Genomic DNA, 26196 nt, shown 5'->3' with positions numbered 1-26196 from the left:
AACATAATGGTATACCCACTGATGATCTAAAAAGTCCTTTGGTTAAGAGGTTTTTATAGTGTATGCGTTAAACAGCAATGGCAGGCTTAAACCATTTATTAAAAAACCCACTGCTCAGGGCTAAAAAAGCAATCACAAAAACACTTGAACTAGTAAGATAGTTTGTAAGGTCATTCATATTATATGCTTCAAGCTTCCATTAAAATAAAACAGATTTAGGGATGTCTTTTAATCACTATGAAAAAAGGAATTCTGGGCTTCCTTCCTGCAACTGAAGTATTGGTATTTTGCAGAGTCTTTTACTAGTTTAATCTTGTGAAAGATTCTAGGAATATCTCCATTATTCTTGTGTAAGAAAAAACCCTTATCTGTGTACCATGCAGCAGAGTTGAGTCATAATAAGAAATTTCCAAAAGATGAATAAAAAATCTTGTAAGAAGTATGCCTTTTGCCATACAGTTCAATTCAACTAGTTTACTTTAAGCACTCACTATTTGCCGGGTATTATCCTAGGTTCCAAACCTGGAAAACGAAAAGGGGGAAAAAAGAAGCATCCTGACTACGGGAACTAGAGAACGTTTCCCCCAGGACATGCTTTATATCATGTAAGTTCCAGAAAAAGTCACCAGTGAAACATTTTTTGCAACTGAATCATTTTTACATACAATAATGGGGGATAGTATTTAAAGGAATTTGGTAATGAAGCCCTTTTTAAAATGAAGGACCGTTTGCAAAGTGAAATAGTCACATACTCCATTCCTCGCTTTATCTAAACAAAACTGAATTAAATGAATGCGAAAATAAAGAACCTGATTAATTTTTTTTTCTCTTCTTGGTTGTTTTAGTAAGTGATATGTTCTCTATTTAAGTCTTTTTATTTTGAATTCTGAATCTAACTTATTCAAATATTTTATTGATCAACTTTTGAGAGCAGTATGGATTTTGGATTCATAGTGTGCTTAACAATAAAAAAGAATCATGTTGCTGACTTTAGAATAGATGCCATTTCATTTGCCAAAGTTATTAGTCTTCTTAACTACCTTTAGAATCTGGAAGATAATAATTTGTGCTATCAACTGTCAAAGCCATTAAGTGGAATTTTATTTAATCGTTATATATCTATCAATCTAGGAGGTATAAGTGCTTTTAAATGCCGATTAATAATGCATTGAATATCCCTGTGTTTTTATTAATTCATTTGAAACATTTATTAAGCAATTATATGATTCACATTGCAAGATGATGAAATCTATGTACATTTGACATAGTAATTGTCCTCAAAGTGCAGACAGTTTAGGAGGGGAGGTAAAACTTGAAAATAGATTAAATATAGTATAAATAATCTCTAAGCAATGATAGTTGCTGGAAAACAAATGGAGGCATGAAAAGGTATATAGTAGTTACTGCCATACTACCTATGAGAAAGGCACACTACAAAGGATATCTTTTATCAGAAGAGGATGTAGGATATTGCATGAAGGAATACACCTCTGGAAGAGGTGGCCAAAGAACAGATCAATATCAATAGCTGCAGTGGGGTCACTCAAATAGCCAAGAGTGGAATAGATAATGGAGCCAAGGAAAGAAAGACTTGCTCAAGTGACATAAACTAATCCAGATTGTCTAATAATACTTGAAGAAAAGCAATATGTAACAGGATTGAAAGATATGTTGCTAAAAATTATAGAAGGCCTTGAATGTTAGACTAGGGGGTTTGTCTTTATTGACCAGAAAATGATATTTGAATATTAAAGTACTATGAAGTGCTTGTGAAGGTGTTTGAACATTGGAGTATTATGGCTATATCTGTATATTTAAAAGGCCAATTGGCTTATTTAAGATTGAGCAAAGAAACAGAGATCTAGAATGCAATGCACCTTCAGAAGTCACTGATCCAAAATCTCCCTTATTCAGATGTTAACTTGATCCCAGGAAGTCATTAAATAATCAAGGTGATGCAGCTAGTCAGAATAAAAGGTAGAATTAGAACTGACCTCTGACTCAAAAGGAAGTGCCTTTGCCACTGAGAGATAGCAAGAGAAGGCTTGCAGGGTGATAATAGCATAAATGAAAAGAAGGAATGGTTATATGCAGAAAGACAAAAATCTTACAAAACGGCCAGTACTTGGACCTATGAGTTTTGTGAAGGAAGAGTTTGATGCAAATATCAAGATTACCAGCCTAGGTGACTGGGAGGAGTTGTTATATTGACAAAGGCCAGAAAGTCAGGAAAAGTAATAGCATTTTGGGGAGAAATGATGAGTTTGGTGTTAGACATTGAACTTTAGTTATTGGTAGGATATCCAGGTAGAAATATCTTCCATAAGAATTTTGAAATGTTATGTTGAAGCTAAAAAGAGAAATCAAGAGATCTAAAACTAAAGATTATGTTCAGGGAGGTAATACATAAACAAAAGCAATGCAAGCAAAATTAGAAGGAAAACAGAAAACTTGGAAATTGGGGAGATTATGAGTGTCTCTAATAAAGGTCTCATTTTTCAAATACATAGAGAAGTGAGTCAAATTTATAAGAATACAGGCTATTGGGTCAAATGATACATCCTCAAAGTCTATGAATAGGCAGTTTTCAGGTGAAGAAATTAAGCTATAAATAGCCCTGTGAAAAATGTTCTAGTTAATATTGATTATAGAAATGCAAATTAAAACAACTCTGAGTAACTAGCTCACACATATCAAACTGTCTAATATGACATAAAAGGAAAATGATAAATGTTGGAATGAAAATGGGACTATTGGAATATTATGTATTGTTGGTAGAGTGATGAACTGATCCAACCATTCTAGGAAGCAATTTGAAACTATTCCTAAAGGGCTATAAATCTGTAAATATGCTTCGATTTATATGAAATCCATCAGTTCTCTGTCTAGAAGTGACAACATTTCCATCATAGGTCCCTGAGAATTGTATTGGTTCATTGTCTTGATCAGAATGGCTGTCTTTCACCCTTAATCATCTTTACAATATTACTATTACTGTGTACAATATCCTCTTGGTTCTGCTCACTTCAATTTGTGTGAGTAACATATTAGTCATTATAGTTTTTTTTAATGAAACCTTTCCACTTAACATTTCTTGCAGCACAATATTATTCCATCAAAATCACTAGTTTACCCATTCCTCAATTGAAGGGAATTGCCTTGATTTCCAATTCGTTGTCATCACAAAAAGAGCTGCTAAAGATATTTTTGTACAAATAGGTCCTTTTCACTTTTCTATTGTCACTTTAGGATTCAGAACTACTAGTGGCATTGCTGGGAGAAAGGGTATGCTTTTTATTCCTTTGGGGATAGTTCCAAATTATTTTCCAGAATGGCTGGACTAGTTCACAACTCCACTAATAATGTATTAGTGTCCCAATTTTTTTCAGGTCCCTACAGCATTTGTAATATTTTTTCTAGCATATTTACTGACCTGAAAGGTATAAGGTGGAATCTCAGTTATTTTCACTTTGATTTGTCTCATCAGTAGTGACTTCAAGTGTTTTTTCATGTTATTATTGATACTTTAGATTTCTTCTAAAAACTGTTCACATCCTTTGGTCATTTAACAACTGGAGAATGGCTATTATTTTTATAAATTAATTACATACATATTTGTGTGTGTGTAAACTTAATATAAATCTACACCCCTCTTTCCTTTTTAAAAGGAAAATTTTGAAAATCTATTTCAGTTTCCCTTCTGATTTTGACTGCCTTGGTTTTTTGGTACAAAAGGCTTTCTAATTTCATATAATCAAAATTATTTATTTTACTTCCTTTGAACTTCTCTGACTTTTATTAAGTCATATATTCTTCCTTTATCCATAGATCTGATAAGTCCATTTACTTTTTCTGTATCTTCTTTTGCAACAGGCTAATGTAGAAATATTTTACATTTTTTCACATGTAAGGATATAGCAAAATTTTTATAATTATTACTCTATCATACTCAACTGAACTCAGATACTTGGGATGACTCAGCTGCAGGAAGAAAAGGATCTGAGCAGTAGGAAGGAGTACATGAGGGTATATTCTATGTCCATGATGGCGAACTTATGACACGTGTGTTAGCACTGACACATGTAGCCATTTTTGATGACACATGGCCACATGTGGGCTCAGTGCACCTTGGGGCCTGGGAGCCACCTGGGGAGTGGTGCCCACAGCCTTGGCTATGGACATGTCCTGGCCTGGGAGGGAGGGGGCACTGCTCCACATGCTGGCTGCTGTTGGTGCACACCAGGTGGATGGGGGAAATGGGGTTCTTGTGGGGGCAGGGAGGAGGAGCAAGCAGCACAGACAGATAGGCTGGCAGCCCTAGGGCCAAGCACTACTAACTTTATCTATCAATCTGTTTCTTTTGTCGGTTTTTATATTTTTTTAATGCTGAGAATAAGGTCTCACAAAAGTAAGTAGAGGGAAAAATTGTGAGTAAAGCCATTGCTATATTTTTCAGGGAGCTAAAAGTGTCTGGTAATCAGTTCTAGGCACTGCTCCAGTGCACATGGGCCAGAGTTCTGCCCAATCATATATCCAGTTTCTTTAAAACTGCTTTCCAATTTTTCCAGTACTTGACAATTCTGATCCTCCATTCAGAACTAGCATAGGGGTCACCTTTTCATGAAATAATTTTAGATAATTAGAAATATTTGGTAAACATACCAGGAGAATTTTTTAATGACCGGATTGTGAAATGATCTCTTATTTTTAAAAAATCATTGAAAATGGGTATTCGTTGGATCATAATACTTAATAACTTTGTGGGGAGTCTTGCTTTCTCTCAACTATAACTTCTTTATTCTTAATGACAGAATTCTGAATGTTCACAAAGGAATAAATCTCTCTCCTTCCCCCACCCACAGAGATGCTTTAGCTAGAAATCTTAAGCTTCTCCTTGTATTCTGTAAATTCTCTAAATTCCTTCATGTCTCACTGCTATTTCAATCCCAATAGATGGTGGTTGAAAAAGGTACATCCAAGCAGTTACCTTATAAATGATTTGATTTAGTAGTTAAAGGTGCTAGCAAAACCATTTGAAAGAATTACTATCTCTACAGACTCATACTCTACCTACCAAGCTGACAGTGGATTGAGATTGAGAATGAATTTTATATATCATCTAACGCAGCCCCTTCAATTTATAAGAGAACTGAAAAAGGTAATATAACTTGTTCAGGGTCACAAAGAACAATAATTAGACAGGATTTGAATCCATATCCTTGATTCCTAAATCTAGGGCTCTTCCAGTTATACCACCTTCTCCTCACAGACTTATAGATAATGTTAAAAAGTGACCATGGAGTTGCAGTGGCAGCAGTTAAAACTTTGGCTACATCATTTCTGTTTTTGCAATTAACAGTGAGCCATTGCCATCAAAGCAGCTGGTTTCTGATATTTTAAGAAATGGCATATTTCTTACAAAGAGGAAAGTGAGTGACTACAGATTTGGAGAGTAAAATGTATGCTCCTTCAGAACATTTTATTTTTAGATCCCTAGGACCTAAGATAATGATTAACACACAGCAAGTGTTTAATACAGTCTTATTTAAATGAATTAACTGAGTAAAAATCAATTCCACAAGAAGCCTGGGAACCCAGGAATCAAGTAAAGAAAAGCAAGATATGCCTTCAATGTTTCTCTGCTGATACATTTGAATATCTGCATGTTCTTGTGTGCATGGGCATCAGCAGGGAGGGAAAGAAATCATGGAGGTGGTTAGTCATAATAGTATAAAACATTTAGTTAATATTCATTAGAAAATTTAATGATCACTATGAGTCTAGGTATGCAGACCATTGTAAAAAAGGCATGAAATTCTGATATTCCTTATGGGATGGAACAGGTCAGGCTTTAGGTCCTGCCATATTTGAAAATAAAAACTGGTGCCTAAAGAGAAAAAAAATGGAAGAGTAGATCCCTTGCCACTGAGAGGCATATAGAATCATATCAAGTCTAAAGAGCTTTAGTGGAGGCTAGTAAGGTAGTTCTTAGACCCCCAAAGACTTTATTAATATGCTCTAAAGGGGGCATATTATCAATTAATCAGAGGGTAATAATATGAGTCATATCCTAACATCCCTCCAGTAGACAATCATGGGGCTAGGATACAAACAATCACAACTGCCCTTCACCTTCACCTACACATACAATGAAATATTCCTCCATTCCAACTGCTCTTTTTGCTGTACAAGCTCCCAACTTACCTCCTTTTGAGATGGGTGTTAGATTTTCTGCATAGTTATAACCAACTCTCAGTATTTGTAGCAGCAATTGTACAGGTGCCATTAGGAACAGCTTACCACCTGTCCCACAAACACTCCCCAAACCACAGCTCCACACATAGCCTGCTCAATAGGAGAAAACATTACTAATAGGTGCATACAATTAAAACTATCTGAAAATATTGCTCTAGATTATCCACAGTGAAAGAAACTAGCAAACAACTGTGAGATTACAAAGTATTGTCTTCTACCTAGTTGTAGAGCATATTAGTTATAAAATTTTATTTGCATGGAAAATCAGGAGTTATTCTGGGTCTTAGGAAAAGAGCTGAAAAGGTACAGCCAAGATGATTGAGTAAAGGCAGGGACTTATCTGATCTCTCCTGGTTTCCCCTATTAACAACTATAAAATAAAGTCTCTGAATGAATTCTAGAGTATCAACCAACAAAAGTGTTGAATGAAATAATTTTCAATCCCAAAACAATGTGGGGAGCAGCAGGAAATGTGACTCACTGAGTCGGGAATGCAGTCCAACACAAGCTGTGCCAGAATAAGGTATACCCCAGCAAGACAACAGTGTCAAAAACAACTATATGCAAGCCATCAAAAAAATTTAAATTGGTCACAGTCCCAAAACAAATTCCTAGAACATCTAAAAAATGGTTTTAAAAATCAAATAGATGTAGGAGAATAATAGGAAAATAAATAAGACTTGTGCAAGAAAATAATGGCAATAAAGAGTCAACAGCTCAATGAAAGCGGAAGAAAAATAAATAATGAAAAAATAATACCTTAAAAAACAGAATGTGACAAATTATTTTTTTAAAAGGCACAAAAATCCACAGAGGAAAAGAACTCAGTAAAAATCAGAATTGGTCAAAAGGGGAAAAAAGATGCATAAATATTTACTGAAGCAGATACTTTAAGAAGAAGAACTAACTAAATAGAAATAAAAGGTATACAAAAATTCACTGAATAAAACATCTCCATAAATAAGTAGAATTAACCAAAGAGAAAAGGAGGTGTAAGAGCTCAATGAAGAAAATAATTCCTTAAAAATTAGAATTGGGTAAGTGGAAGCAAATGATTAAATGAAATATTGAGAAAAAAAATAAAAGAAAATAATCAAAGGAATAAAAAATAGAAGAAAATGTGTAATGTCTCATTGATAAAACAACTAACCTGGGAAATAAATAAAAAAAATTATTTAAGAATTTTTGGACTACCTGAAGGCCATGATCAAAGATAAAGATCCTAGCATCACCTTTCAAAAAAATATCATGAAAAACGATCCTGATAGCCTAGAATGAGAAGATAAAATAAAAATTGAAAGAATCTTGACAGAAAGGAAGGGTATGAGTTGAATATAATGGAATTATACATAAAAGATATAAAACCAAGGGGTAAGAAAGAGGAATACATAGGGAGAAGAGTTAAAGAAGAGGACAAAATGAGGGTCAATTATCTCACATAAAAGAAGTACAAAAGAGCTTTTACAGGAGAGGGATATATGGGGTAATGGAGGACAGCAGTTGAACCTTATTCTCATCAGAAATAGCTTAAAGAGAGAATAACCTACACATTCAGCTTGGTATAGAAAACTATATAGTCCTATAGGGAAGCTCGAAATGAGGGTGATTAAAGAAGTAGGGGCTTATAAAAGGAAGGACAGATTGAGGTAGGTGGTGGTCAAAAGTGAAATACTTTTGAGATGGTACAGGGTAAATGAGGAGAGAGAAAGAGAAAGAGAGATCTATTTATAAGGGAACAAATTATGATAAAAGAAGAGTCAGAAGGAATTATAAGATATAAAATAGATAATTTGGATTACATATATTTTAATATTATAAACATATATTTAATATTAAATATATTTTATACAACTGCACATGTACAACCTATATAAACTTGCTTGATTTTTCAATGAATGGTGAAGAGTGAAAGGTTGAGAATTTTGAACTCTTAAATTTTTTAATTGTTAAAAATTATTCTACCTATAATATGATAAAAATAAAACATCAATCTAAAAATTAAAAATAACTAAATTATAAGTATGCTATCCTATGGAATATTTGAGCAAATGTAGTTAGGCATAAGGAAAAATGAGAGCTAAGTAAAATAAGTGCCCCATAAAAACTTCTTAATGTTTAGGATTTTAGGATATAGAGTTGGAAGAGATTTTAGAGGACTTCTTGTCCAATCTTCTCATTTTATTGGGGAAGAAAATTTTAGCAACATTAAATTATTTAACCAAGGAGAGGCTAAAATGAAAAGTGTATATTGGGGAGTAAGAAGAAATAAATATTGGGTCACCAATATATGTGGTCTTACACACTGAGTTTGTTACATTGAGAAAGGGAAGTACCCCCACTCCTATCTTTTGAGAATGTTATTAAATCATATGTTAATAACAATTACTTTCCATTCATTTATAAGACAGTATGCAAAAGATTCAACGCAGTCAGCAGAGAGAGTGAAAAAAAGTAACAATAACATGAAACAATTCACTAATTATAAGAATTGCTTATACAGGAAACATGAAGTGCTAACTTCAATTCCTAACTCACAAAGCACCATCAACAGCTGATGAATGAGAAGAGCTTGAAAAGCAATCAGACAAATACTTTAATATTTCATCCATGAGCCAATTTAATGTTTTCTCAATTGAAAATAAACCTGTAACATTTAGCTTTCCAAAATATGATATATTTCTAATATAATGTTAAAAAGGATGTTTTATTTTAAAAGTTATAGGAAAATTTTTCCCAATTAAATTTTCTTCCCTACTGTAACTTTTGTAACATTACTCTAAAGTAAATCAAAATGATTCCACATAGTTCTTAGTTGGTCCAATTAATAGTACAGGAGAAATCTTACAATTCTATAGAGATAACCCAGACTTACCTCAAGTTATTCCCCCTCTACACATTCTATGCTTCTGTTTTCTATGAATATGGTCTATATTTCTCTACCTTTCTGCACTACACCTTAGGCCTGAAATGTCCTCTCTCCATCTCCTTGCTGCTGAATTCTTAACCATCCTTTAAAATTTAATTATAATGCTACTTGAACCATAAATTCTCCCAAGATTACCACCCCCCACCCTGGCAGTAACAATATTCCTTCTCTGAGATCACATAGAATTTGTTTGTGCTTGATACCTCTTTTTTAATAGTTATTATACAATGTGAATATTAGTTATCTGTATCATGACTCCTAGACATACAGCTGCCTGGGAGAACATTGGTATTAAAAGGATAGATTTTGTTTCAGAGAGAATCTTGGGCTCATTAAAAACATTTGTGCAAATTCCAGAGAGCAATTCTGCCTGCTCTCTTCTTGTTCAATTCTCATGGTCAATCTCCATTGTCTGTCTAAAATATAAGTATTGATAGCTGAGTATTATAGGTTTTCCATCTAGCTGCATATCAGAGTCTGAACAATAAACATTCTTCGTACACTTATTTTTTTTTTCCTATTTGGATTGTCTGAATTCTTACAAATGGTTGTAGATCTCATTAAATAGGCTCTATAGTGTTGGGAGACATGTGTGGAGAAAGAGGGAAACCAAACATCAAAATACAAATAAGATCATCCAAAGAATTTCAGCATTTATCAGTAAACATGCTTATATTTGTATGTTAAGGTGAATTTCAGAGTTATGGTGATATAAAAGGAGAACAAAGTCTTATTCTAGACATAGATATCAATGTTGATTGGTCCACAAAAAAGACATAAAAGGTAATAAAAGGTAATGTTGAAGAAAAATATTGTCAATAGAATGTAGAATATTCATTTAAGAAAAGTAAGCAAGACTATGTAGACATAGGATAGATCTAAAAGTACTAGAATTATTTCTAAATTTAAATTTTATGAATATGTTCTTTTAATTACATTGTTTTTAATATAATCTTATACTTTTCTCTACCCAAAGCTATCCCTTGTAGTAAGAACAAAAATAAATTATAAGATAAAGGGAACAAAATATTATTTCAGAAAAATGTACCAGTCTATCAAACATCTAACAATATACGTGATATTCCATACCTTAAAATCTCCACCTCTGAAAAGAAGAAATGAATAGTTTATTATTTTTTTCATTTCATCTTAGTGGACAAGTTTGGTCATTATGATTATACAACCTTCAATTGGTGTTCTTTGTTATTATTTTCATTTATATTATGTGTCTCTGTGTGCATGATTTTCTTGATTCTGCTTACTTCATTCTTTTTTAGTTCATAAAATATTTTTGTACTTCTCTGAATTCTTCATGTTCATAATTTATTATATAGTGCAGTAATATTCTACAGTTTATTCATTTTTATGTACCAATTTACTTTTGTTTCTATTTCATTGCTAAAATATAAAGTATCACATGAATATTTTAGAATGATATCTATATAATATTAAACCCATCTATGATTTCACAAACTTATTGACACTTTTCTGTACCCTAGAAAAAGCTCATCATAAAAGATCCATGATTTATGATGTTTTCCTTGCCTTTTTATGACTTCAAAAGGATACCAGAGAAGTATAGGGCTCTCCATCATGTACTTTTTTTCCTTCACCATATGATAAGTCTATCTTCTTTTTTCAATTATACAATTATTTTGCATTATTTATTCTGGTGCTTATTCACATTTCCTTGGTTGTTATTTCTTTTAGCCTGTGTAACAGTTAAAATTAGTTTCTCTGCTAAAAGTATTATATTTTTATGAGGTTTACTAAAAATTAAAAAATAAAGTAAATACAAAATAAGAAAGCATGTGCCTAGGAGGGCTGAAAGGCCCATTCAATTTCACTTACACTACATCTCAAGAGAAGAATGTGCTTGGAAGCCGAAGCAGGAAGAGAGAGCCTCAGTAGGCTTTACAGCCAGTTTAAATAGAAATTTTGATCTCACCCAGGTGGGGATCTCAGTGAGATTAGAGGGCATCATGGGAACTAGAGCAAGGACTTCTGGGGAATTGAAGTCCAGGGTTCAAATCTCCATTTTTATATATAAAATGCAGATTTTTACGTAAAATCTCCATTTTATATATATCTTTTGGGAAAAAAAAATTTCCCCAAAGGATCATGAAAACATAATCACCTTAAAGATTACAATAATTTGAGGATAAGAGGGAAAAGGAACAAAACCAATAATTGCTAGACACATTGACAAAAAGCCAGTTAGGGGGCAGTCCCCTTTGGCATGAAAGTATAGATGCAAATAAATGTTCAATAAACCACACCCAAAGTTCATTCTTGATCTTCTTGTGCAGCTTGTGGTCTGCAGGCTTCTTCATGGTGCCTTCTCTAAACAGTTCAGTTTCTGGATTCGGAGAGGTAGCATCTTTCTTTACCTAAAATTCTTCTTAAAAGGAATTTAAACTTTGCAATTTAAAATAATAATATTTTACATTTCCTCATGAAGAGGGTGATTGAAAAACACAGGGTCACTTGGGGATGCATGGCTGAGTTATGAAGTATATTAATCAATTGGTAAGAGATATTAAAAAGACATCAGAAAAATCCAAATTAAAAAAGAAAATTTCTGGATGAAAATATAGACTATCAAAGTTTTATGTGTAAAAATTCTAATTAAGGAAAAGTAAATCTATAACAGGTCCTTGAATCAGGGCCCAATGAAAATGATCTAAGCAAGTAAGTATTTACCCAGTCAGTAGCCAGGACTACAGAATGTTGCCACACTATGAAAGACAGAAAAGGGACCATATTATAGGAGCCAAGTTTTGGGATACTCGTCTATAAGTATTTTCAGAGTGAGTGAGTGTGGATACAAGGAAGACCTATGACTAAACATATGTCAAACATAGCAACCTTGAGTCCACATTAATATATCCTGTGTGCTCTTTCATGTGACACTAATCAGGATTAGCTTTGTGCTTCATTGGCTTAGAAGTGCATCAATCTGTCCTGGATTGGTTTATCTTTGGCCCTTTGCAATGGCTCTTCTGTGTATCTTGTCCTGGATTCAGACAGAATCATTAACATAATTTTTTAAACAATTAGTGGCATCATTTTTATAGTCTCAAGCTTTTGGGGGCATACATTAGCAAATATATTTTAAACTTATAGTGCTTCAAAATCAAAAAGTTAAAGAAAATTTTAATACTGGTGACACATGCTTTAAATATAGAAAGGAGAGAAAAATTTAAAAAAAACTGAAATAGTATATTGCATATGCAAGAAAAACATAATAAAAGAGTTTTAAAAATAAAAATATAGCTTATAATCATTGACACACTGTGTCAGCTAAGAAAATATAGAATGCAAGGCTTTCTCACCAAAAATGAGATCCATTTCCTCTTCATACCTGGCCTTGATCCACAGGCAAATGAATTTTTCAAGGTAACATTTTTCATTTTTAAAGAACAGTATTATAAATATGTAGATATCAGTATCCCCAAGATTCTTAATACCCCAATTAATTACAATAACAAACAAACACACTATCATTTTTACACAAGTTGCTATATGGCATTTTTAAAAGCCTATGAACTGATGGATATTTGTCACAATTTTTACAAACATAGCAAATCTTTCAAGCTTGGTAAACATATTTTAAAAAAGTAAAACTTATTTTGGGTTTTAGAACATTATCAAGAAATCTAGATATCATTCTGGTGGACATAAAATAGTGATCTGAAGAGTTATATAAGAGAAGCTCCCTTTTATTTTTTTTTCTTTTGGGAGTCTTCTAGGGAAACAATGCCCTGGGATTAATTGCCCAGCATCCATTCACATTTTGAGAAATGCGGGAAGTTGGGTGTTATAATTGTATTTCACTTCAGCTATTAGAATGGGCCTTACCTCGTGTTAGGGGCAGGCAAAGATGACCAGAGGTTGTTAAGAAAAATTCTAAAAATGTTGTCTAAAGAACCCTTAAAATCAAATTGAGATATTTAGAAACAAAGTAAAACTCATTTAATTTTCCAGTTTGTTATAGCAATTTTCTGATGGAGTCCATCTATCCTCTTTGTGACAATTTACAAAATCAAAAATAGAAAAGCTGTTTTTCATATGGGCTTACTCAATAATGTTTGTTATAGTTATAGGGGAAAAGCGACAGAATTTAACAGTAGTTAAAATTCAGTACATTAAAATGATTCAGTATAACAGAATAGTATGGAATGTAGTAATATCTGAACTTAAAATCACCAAGTTAAATCTTAAACAAAACAATCAGCAAAATGCAATAGAAATATAGAGATTTTTATAAAACATTGGAGTCTGAAATGCCTTAAAAATATAACCTCCAGTCTCTTTAAAGTTCCTTGGGTTTTTTTTTTTAATCCATTTAGATGCCTATTGTCAGAAGGCAGAAGATTGGTAAGTGGTAGGCAATGGGGGTTAAGGGACCTGTCCAGCACCACACAGCTGGGAAGTATTTGAGGCCAGATTTCAACTGAGGACCTCCTGTCTCTAGGCCTGGCTCTCAATCCACTGAGCCACCCAGGTGCCTCCCCAAAGTTGGCTAAAGAGTTGCAGGGAGCTGAATTTTTCCCCTGAAGTAACAGAATCAGTACACTCAAAATATATCCTCTTAAAGTAGCCATGCTTTTAAATTCCTGTTTGGAAAAGCCTCTTCCTTATTTCCCTTTCTTTCTCCCCTCCTGTTATCACCTGCCCCCAGTCCACATGGAGGCTAATTGTAGCCTAAGGAAAAATTCATCACCCCCTTTTTACCAGCTTGTGGAAGTGAGTCCTGGGCCTGGGGCCCAGTCAGAATGGTTGGACCGGGCGGTTCATCTGTGTCTGAATTGCAGGCAGCAGGGCAGGCTGGGGCTGGGGCCAGGTGAACATCAATCTGGGTCAAACAGCAAACAGGTCTGGAGAGGATGGCTGCAGGCAGGAACGTAGGCAGGCAGGGCTGGGAGCTGGGAGTCCATGAGCTATCTAATGGCTGGAATGAGCTGAATCAGCAACAGCTTTTCAAGGGTAAAAATCCTTGGCCAGAGAAACATGGCTTGAAAAAATATTCTAGGCAGTAGCTAAGAAAAGCTGAACTTAGTAACAGTAGAGAAAAGAATCAGAAGATTGAGGGTATTTCATCTTTCCAACATGGTAAGCCATAACTATAGCAGTTAAAATTAGTTTCTCTGCTAAAAGTATTATATTTTTATGAGGTTTACTAAAGATTAAAAAATAAAGTAAATACAAAATAAGAAAGCACAGGCCTAGGAGCGCCAAAAGGCCCATTCAATTTGATTTACACTACATCTCAAGAGAAGAATGTGCTTGGAAGAGGAAGAAGGAAGAGAGGGCCTCGGTAGGCTTTACAGCCAACTTAAATAGAAATTTTGATCTCACCTAGGTGGGGATCTCAGTGAGATTAGAGGGCATCTTGGGAACTAGAGCAAGGACTTCTGGAGATTGAAATCCGGGGTTCAAATCTCCATTTTTTCACCTGCTCATGCCCAGAATGCAGTTGTCTATTGTTCTCTGAGATATACTTAATTTTAATATTGTAAAGACAATTTTCATGAGTTAGAACTACTTACCAATGCTAATATAGCACTGGTATACATCTCTTATACCATTTCCTAAGAAATGAAACTGGTGCTCAGAGCATTTAACTTATTTTCCCATGGTCCTAAAATTTTGGGGGGATCAAAACCAGAATTTAAACTGAGGTTTAGATCAGTACTCATTCTACTATTTCACGGTACACTATATTATTGATAATTGATTTATGCCTAAATTATTCATGTCATCTAGTTTTGGGTCTTCAAAAAGACTAAAAGACCAGTAAAAGTAGGAATCTTCCTTTCTATTCCTGAACAATTCCCAACTTATTGCTCGACACATAGAAAAACCTAAATAATGCTTCCAAAATTTAATGAGACAAATGGCAAGCAAATCTGTAAGAAAAGCAAAATTTATCTTTGGTACCCCTCTATCTCTACCAAGTTTCCATCCAACATTAAGGAACACTTCTCTTCTACAAGAACTCATATTCTACCAATAGATATGACAATCTAAGTTTTAAAAATGGATATTTAATATAAACACATAAAATTAACAGAAGAAAATAGAATACTTAAATAATCTCATCTCATAAAAAAATTAGACAATCCATCAATGAAGTCCCAAAGAAAAAAGCCCCAGGTCCAGATGGATTCACAAGTTATTTTTACCAAACTCTTAAAAGAACAATTAATTATAATACTATATAAACTATTTAGAAAAAAATAGCTAAATAATGAACTCTGTCAAATGCCTTTTATGACACAAATATGGTGTTGATATGTAAACCAGAAAGAACAAAAACAGAAAAAGAAAACTATAGACTAATATTGCTAATGAATATTGAAGCAAAAATTCTAAACAAAATAGAAGCAAAAAACATTGCAGCAATATATCACCAGAATCATATACTATGTGTGAACCTTAAAATTCTCAGACCCTACTTCATAAGGTTGGTTTAAGACTATTCCCCATTTTAAATAGTGAAGGAACTTAAATCAGGAATGTGAGACTTCTACTTAGATCAGGAATGTGAAGACCTCTACTCCACCCCTACTTAAGCATACTTTAGGGGAAGATAAAGTTGTAACCTCTTTGCTGAACATTGAAAAGTACTTAAACCCATACTTATAATAAGGCAAAAAGTTCTTAAGTTGTGCCTATTTTTAGAACTAATACAAAAGGGTGCTAAGTACCTATAAAAGTCAGGCAACTTGTGAACTTGCAAAAGGCAAAGAGGTGAGAACTTACTCAGGTGTGAATTACTCAAAAGTTTAGACTACTTAGGTGTGAATTAAGAATGGTCTGTCCTTTGGAAAACGTCTACTGTGATTGATAGATGTAAGAATTTAGGGGAGGTGACATAGGAGAAAATTCCCTTTAAAAGGAGCTCAGAAAAGGAGCTGAAGAGAGTCAGAAGAATCTCTCTCTGGAAATGGCTGGCTGGCTGAACTGGTGTCTATATTCTTGCTTGGGACAGATCTTGTGGTGAGTGATTAAAGACTGACTGATCTCTCTCTCTTAAGACTTAGGGCTTAAGCCTGGGTTGGCTAGGGCTGGCCAGGGCTGGCTTATTCTTTTTTCATTATTCCCCTTTTTCTCTCTTTCTTAATTCCTCATTTGTATTAATTAAAATCTCTATAAAAACCCAGCTGACTTAGGTATATTTAATAATTGGGAATTTTTTCCTGGCAACCACCTTATATTTGATTTAAAATAAGACATTGTCTTGAAACCATATTTTCTGCGGTCACAATTTAAGCAAAACACGCTTTATCTGTAACAATTTATGTCTTCAACTATTTTAATTATTACATATGACAAGGTAGATTTTATACTTGGAAAGCATGAATCATTCAATATTAGGAAAACTATTAACATAATTAACCATACCAATAACAAAACCAATGGAAATCATATGATTATTTCAGTAGATGTGGGAAAAAAGCTTTTTACAAAATATAACACTCATTCTTATTATAAAAAAAACAGAGAATACTGGAATAAATGAAACATTTTCAAAATGATAAATATTATCAATCTTAAACCATCAGCAAATATTATTCATAATGGGGATAAGCTAGAAGCCTGCCCAATAAGATCAGGAGTAAAACAAGAATGCCTATTATTACCACTACTTTTCAATGTCGTATTAGAAATGTTAGTTATAACAAGAGAAGAAGAAATTGAAGAAACTAGAATAGGCAATGAGGAAATAATATTATTACTCTTTGCAGATGGCATGATAGTTTACCTAGAAAATCCTAGAAAATTAACCGAAAAATTAATCAAAACAGGAAACATTAGCAAAGTTGCACAATATAAAATAAATCCACAATATAAAATAAATCCACAAAATCATCAGCATTTCTTTCTAATACCAATCAAGCACAACAGCAAGAGAAAACAGGAGAAAAACCATTTAAAAGAACTGTAGAAACTATAAAATACCTGGTACCTATCCAAAGAGATAAATACAATAATTATATGGTGTTATTTACAAAACACTTTTTAAATAAATAACATATCTGTATGATTAGAATTTGAACCCCAGGACTCTCTCTGAGCACCTCATTTTCGTTCTCACATTATGTCCTTAAGTTTTGGAGATAAAGTTTGGGTGTGACCCTGTCCCTCTGTTTTTTCCAGTTTGTGGCTGGGAAAGCAGATTTTACTCAGGCTTTTACTTTTGTTCTATTATTTCTTATACTTCAAGTGATTATTAATACATCTTATAAAATATAAAACTTAAAGTTACTGGATATTAATTTTAATCTTATAGATCTAAACATTTGGAAAAACATCAATTGTTCAATAGTAGGCTGAGTCAATATAACAAAAATTATAATTCTTCCTAAATTAATTTGCTTATTCAATGGAACACCAAATAAACTATCCTAAATTATTTCATAGAACTAGAAAAAATAAGAACAAAATTCATTTGGACGAACAAAAGACCTAGAATACCAAATAAATTAATTTATGTGTGTGTGTGTGTGTATGTGTGTATGTGTGTATGAAATAGATTGTAGGAAAAATGAAATATATCAGGCATTCAACATGCAATAGTAAATGACCAGAGTAACTTAGTTTTTGACAAACTGAAAGATTCTAGTTTTTGGAAGAAGAACTAACCATTTAACAAAAACTACTGGGAAAACGGGGAAAGAATATGGCAGAAAATAGGCATTTATAATGATCAGCTGTGAATGACAACTTATCAAAAAGACAACGATCCTGGACAATAGACAGAAAAAAAAAAGGATATCAACCACCATAGAAAGAACAGTTGGAGTCTAAATGCAAATTATAACATACCATTCTTACTTCCCCTTTGAATTTTTCTCTAGTGCAATAAATATATCTTTTTTCTCAATATAAGAAACATGGAAATATATATTATAATAATTTATATGTAATTAATTAAAAAGAAGCCATTATTTTCATGATATTTTTGTATCATTCATTGTCAGTGACTTAATTATTTGTTGCCATGTTCTCAGGTATATCTGAAAAATAATACTTGATACAAATAGCAACTGGAATATAATTTGAGCGAAATAGAGAATTTTCAGGTGAGGAAACTTCTTGTATACTTGCAGGCTAAAACTTTCTCAATTTATTTTCTTAGAGTCACCAAAAACATGGAGAGGTCAAGTAACTTGTTCTAGGTGACAAGGACAATGTATCATAGGTTGGCTTTAAGACTAGGAAATTCCCTGTTTTAAAGCTACTTCTCTATTCACTATACTCCTCCTTAGTAAATACTTCATTCAAAATCTTTTACACTAAAATTTTGGGAACTCTGTGACTGAGAAATATATTTTAATGCAGGAAAACATTACTAGCCTTTTTATATCAGAGCCAATATCTAAATGGCGTGTTGGCCCTGTACTTTTCCCTAGCATTACCTCATGTTTCTAGAGTTCTCCCTAGAAGGATTAGACAGGTCTTGGGACAGCACCAGAGCCGGCATCAAGGTTGTGTCAGAAGTGGCCAGACAGTGCCATTATACAAGAGAATTTATATAGTAAATAAGAACTGGAAAACAAACAAACAAGAAATAAAAAGAGCTATTAAAATTGTGAGAGAAATGAAAATTAAAATAAATCTGAAGTACCCCCTCACACTTAGCAGACTCGCCAATATGATAGCAAAGGGAAGTGATAAAATTTGGAGGGGATGAAGCAAAATTGGGACCCTAATACCTTGCTGGTGGAGTTGTGAATTGGTCCAACCATTCTGGAGGACAATCTGGAAGTATGCCCAAAGAATTTTAAAATAAAGCCTGCCCTTTGATCCAACCATATCACTCCTGGGTTTGTACACAAAGAGATAATAAGGAAAAAGACATGTACAAAAATATTTATAGTCACATTCTTTGTGGTAGCAAAAAACTGGAAAATGAGGTGATACACTTCAATTGGGGAATGGCTGAACAAATTGTGGTATCTGATGATGATGGAATACTGTTGAGCTCAAAGGAATAATAAAATGGAGGAATTCCATGGGAACTGGAACAACCTCCAGGAGCTGATGCAGATTGGAAGGAGCAGAACCAGGAGAACATTGTACACAGAGACTGATACACTGTGGCACAATCGAAAGTAATGGACTTCTCTATTAGCAGCAATGTTCAGGACTATTCAGAGGAAGTTATAGGAAAGAACACTATCCACATCCAGAGAAAGAACTGTGGAAATGGAAATGCATTAGAAAAATATGTAATTGATCACTTAATATGATAGGGATATGATCAGGGTTTTGATGTTAAAGGATCACCCTACTACAGATATGAATAACACGGAAATATATTTTGATTAATGACATATGTATAACCCAGGGGAACTGCTAGTCACATTCCAGAGGGGGAAGGAAAGAATGGTGGTGGGGGTTCATGAATCATGTAACTATGGAAAAATATTTTAAATAAAAAAGGGAAATATTGTGTGTAAAATAAAGCTGGACCTGATGAATTCAAGAAAAATCAAGTCAAATATGACTGGAGGGCTTATTTGTTTATTTGTTTTTTTTTCAAATGAAGAGAACAATGAAACTTTCAGGAAATAAAGAATGTAAATAGTGAGCTGTTTTTGGTTTACTTGATTTTGAACCATCACTTGCGGCTTAACTTTACCAGGGCTGGCTTGTTTCTTACCTCATCCTTTAACTTTCTTGAATTTAGGCAATTCAGCTATCTCTCCACTGCAGGCTATTTTTTAGACTCCTGCCAATCAGCATTGTGCTAAGTAGTGAAGATCTACACAGGCCTGAGAAGTTAGATGAGGTAATTCAAAGTGTTTATGTTCAAAAAAGGAAAATATAATGAAAATGCAGAAGTAGAGTACATGATAATAGCTTGTCTTTTGTTCCTTTCTCCATTCCTTCCTCAAGCAGTATAGATGTGCAGAGGCATATGAACAATTAGAAGAACCTAGAGAAAAGGTAGAATGATTAGGGATGGAAGCTGAGAAATCTAATGCAATCCCTGGGATTACTGGAATAAATTGAGTTTAATCTATAGAGCTATAGCAAGCCTAGGGTCACAAAGGGATTAAAGAAAAATTTAATTGCTGGACAATCCTCTTTTCAAAAAAATAAAAAAGATGTGGCTTGTTTTTTTCCTCCCAATATTCACTATAGAGTTTTATATCTCTATGAAGTTACAGAATATACATTACATAAATAGTGCTATTCTAGAGGTATTATATAGTGGTAGATAAAAAAAAACTGACTTCCCAAGCAGGAAGCCATGGGTTCAAGACCCATTTCTAGCATATACTGACAGTATGGCCTTGTTCCATCATCTCTTTGCCTTTAGCAAGGTGATGATATGCATTGGAAAGATAATTTCCTCATTAAAAGATGCCTGTCTAAATAAAAGTAAAGATATAGTCCACCTCCATACCTCTAGAAGACAATATTATAGTTATTGTTTGAATGCTTAGAATTTCATGATGAAAGAGACAAAAAGAAATAATCTATCATCTGCCCCATACTGTCAAATGGAACGAATATTTACTAAATTCCTACTATGTGCAAGGAAACATGGAGCTGAGGATGAAGATGTTGAAATGAAAATATGTAAGAGAAAGAGAGACAGAGAAAGGGAGATACAGAGAGAGAGAAAGAAAGAAAAAGAGAAACAGAGAAACAGAGAGAGAGAGAGAGAGAGAGAGAGAGAGAGAGAGAGAGAGAGAGAGAGAGAGAGAGAGAGAGGAGAGAGAGAGAGAAGAAGAAGAAGAAAAGGAGAAGGAGAAGGAGAAAGAAATCACTAACAACAAGGAAAGAGGTTAGGAAAATTTTCAAATAGGAGTGGAACTTGCTTTGAATCTGGAAGGAAAGAACTACATTGCAGACATGGGGGTCAACTAGTACAAAAGCACTAAGATGGGAAATGGAATGGTGTGTCCCAGGAAAAGCTTATGTTCTGGGCCAGTTTGTCTGTAATGAGAAGTATGAGAAAGCACGAGTGATGTAAAATAGGAAATGTAGGATGGAGCCAGGTGGACAAGGGCTATAAATACTCAGCCAAAGAATGTATGATTTATTCCAAAGGTAATAGTGATCTCATTTTAGAGAAGAGGTAACTAGAGCATAGAAAATTGAGCTGGCCCACCCAGTACTGTTCAGTCAGTACATAAAAGAAGTTGTATTTGAACTCCAGTCAATTGACTCTAGATCTCATGTTCTTTATGGAGCATCAGTTTTCTAATTAATTCTATCATCTCTCTTTAGTTAACTTGAGGACTGTGTTTATTTTTCTATTCTGTGTAATTTTACTGGAAGATTTTAGAGTGACACTAGATACTATTTGGAAATATAATTCTTCCATAAACTCTTTAGCTATTTCAGATTTTATACTAGTGTCCAAACTCTTAAGCATGCCTAGAGAATGCCGACTGGATTGTTTCCAAAAAGATTGGTCAGACACCAATTCATAAATTCTGTATTCCAGAATAAGAAAGAAACAGGACAATTGAAAAATAAATAAAATTAAAGACCCAGTGTAGAGTAATTTTGAAATTACCAGAGAGGAAATGAAAATTCTTTTAAAGAAAGAACTTTTCAGTAAGATCACAGAATTCAGTGAAAGCACCTTAAAGCAAAAACAAAGCAACAGCCAATGCTGATGAGTAGTTATATCAATGACTCACAAGTTCCACCATATTTAACTATAGTCACTCCCTCTTCCGCATCTTCACTTTGAGCTGGCAGATGCACTTCCCTTGAAAGCCTTTCTCCAGAGTCTCTTTGACAAACTACATGTTGGCTTGTAGCCATGTCTTGCTATTCAAACTCTTACTATATTCAGTGCTCATCTTGTTCCAGCAAAGCATAATATTCTCTTTTCTGGTGATTTAATTGACTCCCTTTGTTATAGAATTTATTTTCCTCCTCCTTTTCATCTTTATGTAACTCTATATTTCTGGGTCCTTAAGTTTCTTATGCTATGCTTATATTTTCTCTGTTTTATAGTTATCCCCTAGACCTCTATCTAAAAACCCTCTCCCTCCTTTACATTCACTGTGAACTTCCATTTGTAACCTCAGACTTACCTATCATTTCAATATTTATTATTCCCAAATCAACTTTTCCACACCCATTCTTTTGCCCTCTTGTCCGTCTCTTAATTCAAGTCATGCATTGGTTTCATGTCAACACCAATATTACCTTTCAAATTTGATGTTAGAGTATTTAACTCCAGGACCATTTTTCTCCTAAACCCTATTTCATGATGCAGTGTGCAGAGTTATTATGACACATACTGGAAAAAAAAAGTCACTGACATTTATCAACCTTGGCACCAGAAAAGGCCTGATTTACTGTAATTAAGGTTGGGTTGTACTGAAAATGTGTATGCGTTTTTTATATATAGAGGATATACTTAACTTTGCTATTAATTCACAAACATTGGGTGCACCGTCAGAGATGTGAATTTAGGTGTTTAAAGAGAGCGTGAATTTAAAACTGGGTAAGATTTATGGGCAATAAAGGGAAATATGCTCATAATTCACAACTGGACTGTTAGGCCCTGGCTCAGCATCAGAGGAATACAAGACAGACCATTAGTTTCACTAGACAGCACTGGAATTGAAATAGAATGGTCAGGCATCACTAATGTGATTAAGGCTCTTGATTTCACAGTTTAAAAAAATAGATTAGTTGTCCCAAATGTGATTTCAGAGCTTTCAGGGCATCTGCATCAGAGGTCAATAACCAGTTGTTGACAAGTGATAGCATAACCTTGAATTATTAGGAACTGAACAAGGTTAGAACTCCAAGGAAGGCTTTGTGTGCTCTTTTCCAAGCAAGATTAAAAAAAAAAAGTTTTCCTAATGGAATATTCAAAACAAGTGTCTGGGATAATGAAACCACTCCATTTTTTAAAGGCAGCTGGCTTTCATTTCCACTCCATGAATCACCCTCTACTTTCACCACCTCTCAAATATATTATGTGGCAACCCAATGGAATTTAATGCATTTACGTCAGTTAACATCCACTCTACACAAGCAGCATAAATGGGAAAAGTTTAATATGAAAACATGAAGTAAAATTTTTTTTTCTAAATTTTCCATTGGAAGTGATCAGTATTCTTTGTATAGGAATACACAAATTACCTATTTCTATCAATTGTTCATTTATTCACTGGCAAAAGCAAAATAAAATAAATCCACTATCATTCTGTTTTAATGACTTTTGAATAGCATCATGACTGATTTGAACATAACATAACAGTATAATTGGATGTTTGCATGGTAAACTGATGGCAACATTTATATGTGTGTATGTATTTATTTACTTTTTAGAAAAGACAATTTTATCTCAGAGGAATAATTTTGGTATAGGTTTTCTAGAAACTCTGTCTACTAGGAATTGACTTGATTAAACCTATTTCATGAAATTTTTGTGACCCTAACTTTAGCATGCAAAAGAGTCTACTTAAAATAGTAATAGGGAAAATTAATTGTGAAATTTTAAGGAATAATGTGGAAGTGTATTGCTTCATCATGTTATTAATTTTCTAATTACTTGAAAGCTAGTGAACAAATTAGAAATGTTTGCTAAAATCATATAATTCTTTAGAGTTTATTTTATAAATGAGGAAACACAAAAGTGAAAAGTTTGAATGATTGTTTACAGAATTGTTTAGAGGCAAATCCAGGTTCTCATTTTTCCTGATATAATCTCTTTCAACTACTTCATTATACAGCTATTCTTCCCTCCAGTATATTTATTTATGAGTATTTTCAAAACACCACATTGTAGTATAAGAAAAAAAGAAAACTAGGTGATAAATTCAAATGTTATTGCCATCATTGACATATATATGTCTGTAGGAAACATTCCATTTTAATAGCATGATTTCACCTTATAGTAAAAGTAAGTTTAAAAAATGAGTGATCACACAAAATAGGCATTCCTTATCCCAGAGCAAATAGCTAGGTAAAGATTCAGAAATAGGTAAGGGACAGATTTTGAAATATCTGGGTCAACTTATTCTGTGTGCTTGCTGGAAGGAACTGATATGATACCTAAGTGATTAAAAATACTGCTTACTGCTGACAACCATGATATTTCCAGCCAGTAGTAACTAAGCAGGGGACAGTGACTTGATGGATTGGATGTAACCTTGGTTATCAACTCTTCACTTAATATATGGAAAGATGAATAAATAATAGTAGAGGTAAAGTGATGTACTCAAGTTCATGCAACTGGTTCAAGTCAGAGTCAAGATTCCAAAGCAGGTCTTCTGACTAGGCTCAGTGATTTTCATGATACTACCTTTTAACCTTCCACTTCAACCTCCTATGAAAATAGATTTAGGTAACAGAGATTGAATATGGGCCATTTGCTGAAGCAGATTAATGGGGAAAGTATTGGGTAGCAGCAAAAGTCTATAGATTACCTTTAGATATAGTATTATGAACATGAAGGAAACATCCATTGGCTTTGCTATATTTGGCTATCTGCCTGAGGCTCTCACTGATTGTTTTCTGTAAATGTAAGTTGGTTTCCCTGACAGAGATGTCAGAGGGATTGAAACACTTCTATACTGTGCTGTTCATTAGAGAAGATGAAGGATTCCTAGAGAGGGTGGAAGAAATTTACCAAAGAAGCATAATGATAATGATGATGATGATGATGATGATGATGATGATGATGATGATGATGATGATGATGATAAGATGTTAAAAGACATGGAACAAATCACATCTTTGTCACTTAATTTTTGCATAGCCTGGAAAAATCAATAAACTTCCCTGAAATTTAGCTTTTTTCATCAGAAAATAGGCATAGTTATAATGCTTACAATATTTTTTTCCAACGAAGTTGTTGTGAGGAAAGTACTTTGTGAATCAGACAGTGCTCTATTTGTGTGATGAAGGCAATTCCTTTAGCAATTTGATGAAATTACAAAGTGTTACACCTTTGTTTTGTACCTTGTTATCATCATTTTTTGAAGTGAATAGATATGCCCCTTAATATCAAATGGGACAAAGTAGTCAAACACATGATCCAGATGACACATGCAAGCTGTAAAAGTCCTGATAATAGATTGAAACAAAAAAAGATGTAATTGGGAAATATTTAACAAAGTAAATAAAATACAATAAAACAGATAACATTACATTTTAAAACTAAATTTGCATATGACCTGCAAGGAAAATTGCATATGGTTTAGTGGCCCCTGTTGTTTCTTGAGTTTGACACGACTTCTCTGGAGGATTTTTGACTAATGGAGTATATTTCCAAAATTAATTGGTTTGCTTACAGTGTTGTAAGTTATATAACTCTGTGAGAAGAAAGTTTTCTTTGCTACTGTATAAAAGGGAAACAATAGACTCTTCTTACTCTTTTTTTCCTTTTTTTCAGCAAGACTAACATTAGTTTGGTGTCTTTGGGAGAAGGGGACAGTTAGGTGGTGCTGTAAATAGAGCATTGCACATGGAGTAAAGAGTACCTGAGTTCAAATCTCTCCTCAGATACTTACTAGCTGAGTGATTGTGAGCAAATCAGTTAACTCTTTTTTCCCCATTCAGTTCCCTCATCTGTAAAATGAACTGGAGAAGGAAATGACAAACCACTCTAATTACGTTGCCAAGACAAAACCCAAAATTGGGCCTGAAAAAAAAAACTGAACACAACTGAAGAGAGTGAATAACAACAACCTGGGGGTGAATCCCCACCCCTTAGAACCAATTATATTTTAAATCATAGAGTAGAAATGGAGAAGAGAAACGTGATCCAACTAAAAAGAATTGTTTAATCTTATATTTTCATAGGATTTTATGAATCCATACATTTTCTTCTAGTATCTCCAAAATCAAAAGCTCAACAGTGTAGCCTCCAGCCTCAGGCTGGAGTTTTCCTGAGAATTTCTGAGAAGTCTAAATCTTAGAGAGAAGAGTATCACAGATAAAGTCCCAGAAGAGTTGTGAGTGACAAATGATTTGGTCCTGTTCTATTACGGTGAGTTGTATAGCTTGAATGG

The sequence above is a fragment of the Monodelphis domestica genome, chromosome 4 (assembly GCF_027887165.1).
Source record: "Monodelphis domestica isolate mMonDom1 chromosome 4, mMonDom1.pri, whole genome shotgun sequence".
NCBI classification, from domain to species: Eukaryota; Metazoa; Chordata; class Mammalia; order Didelphimorphia; family Didelphidae; genus Monodelphis; species Monodelphis domestica.
The sequence above is the reverse complement of the archived record's forward strand: the minus strand, read 5'-3'. Positions refer to the sequence as shown.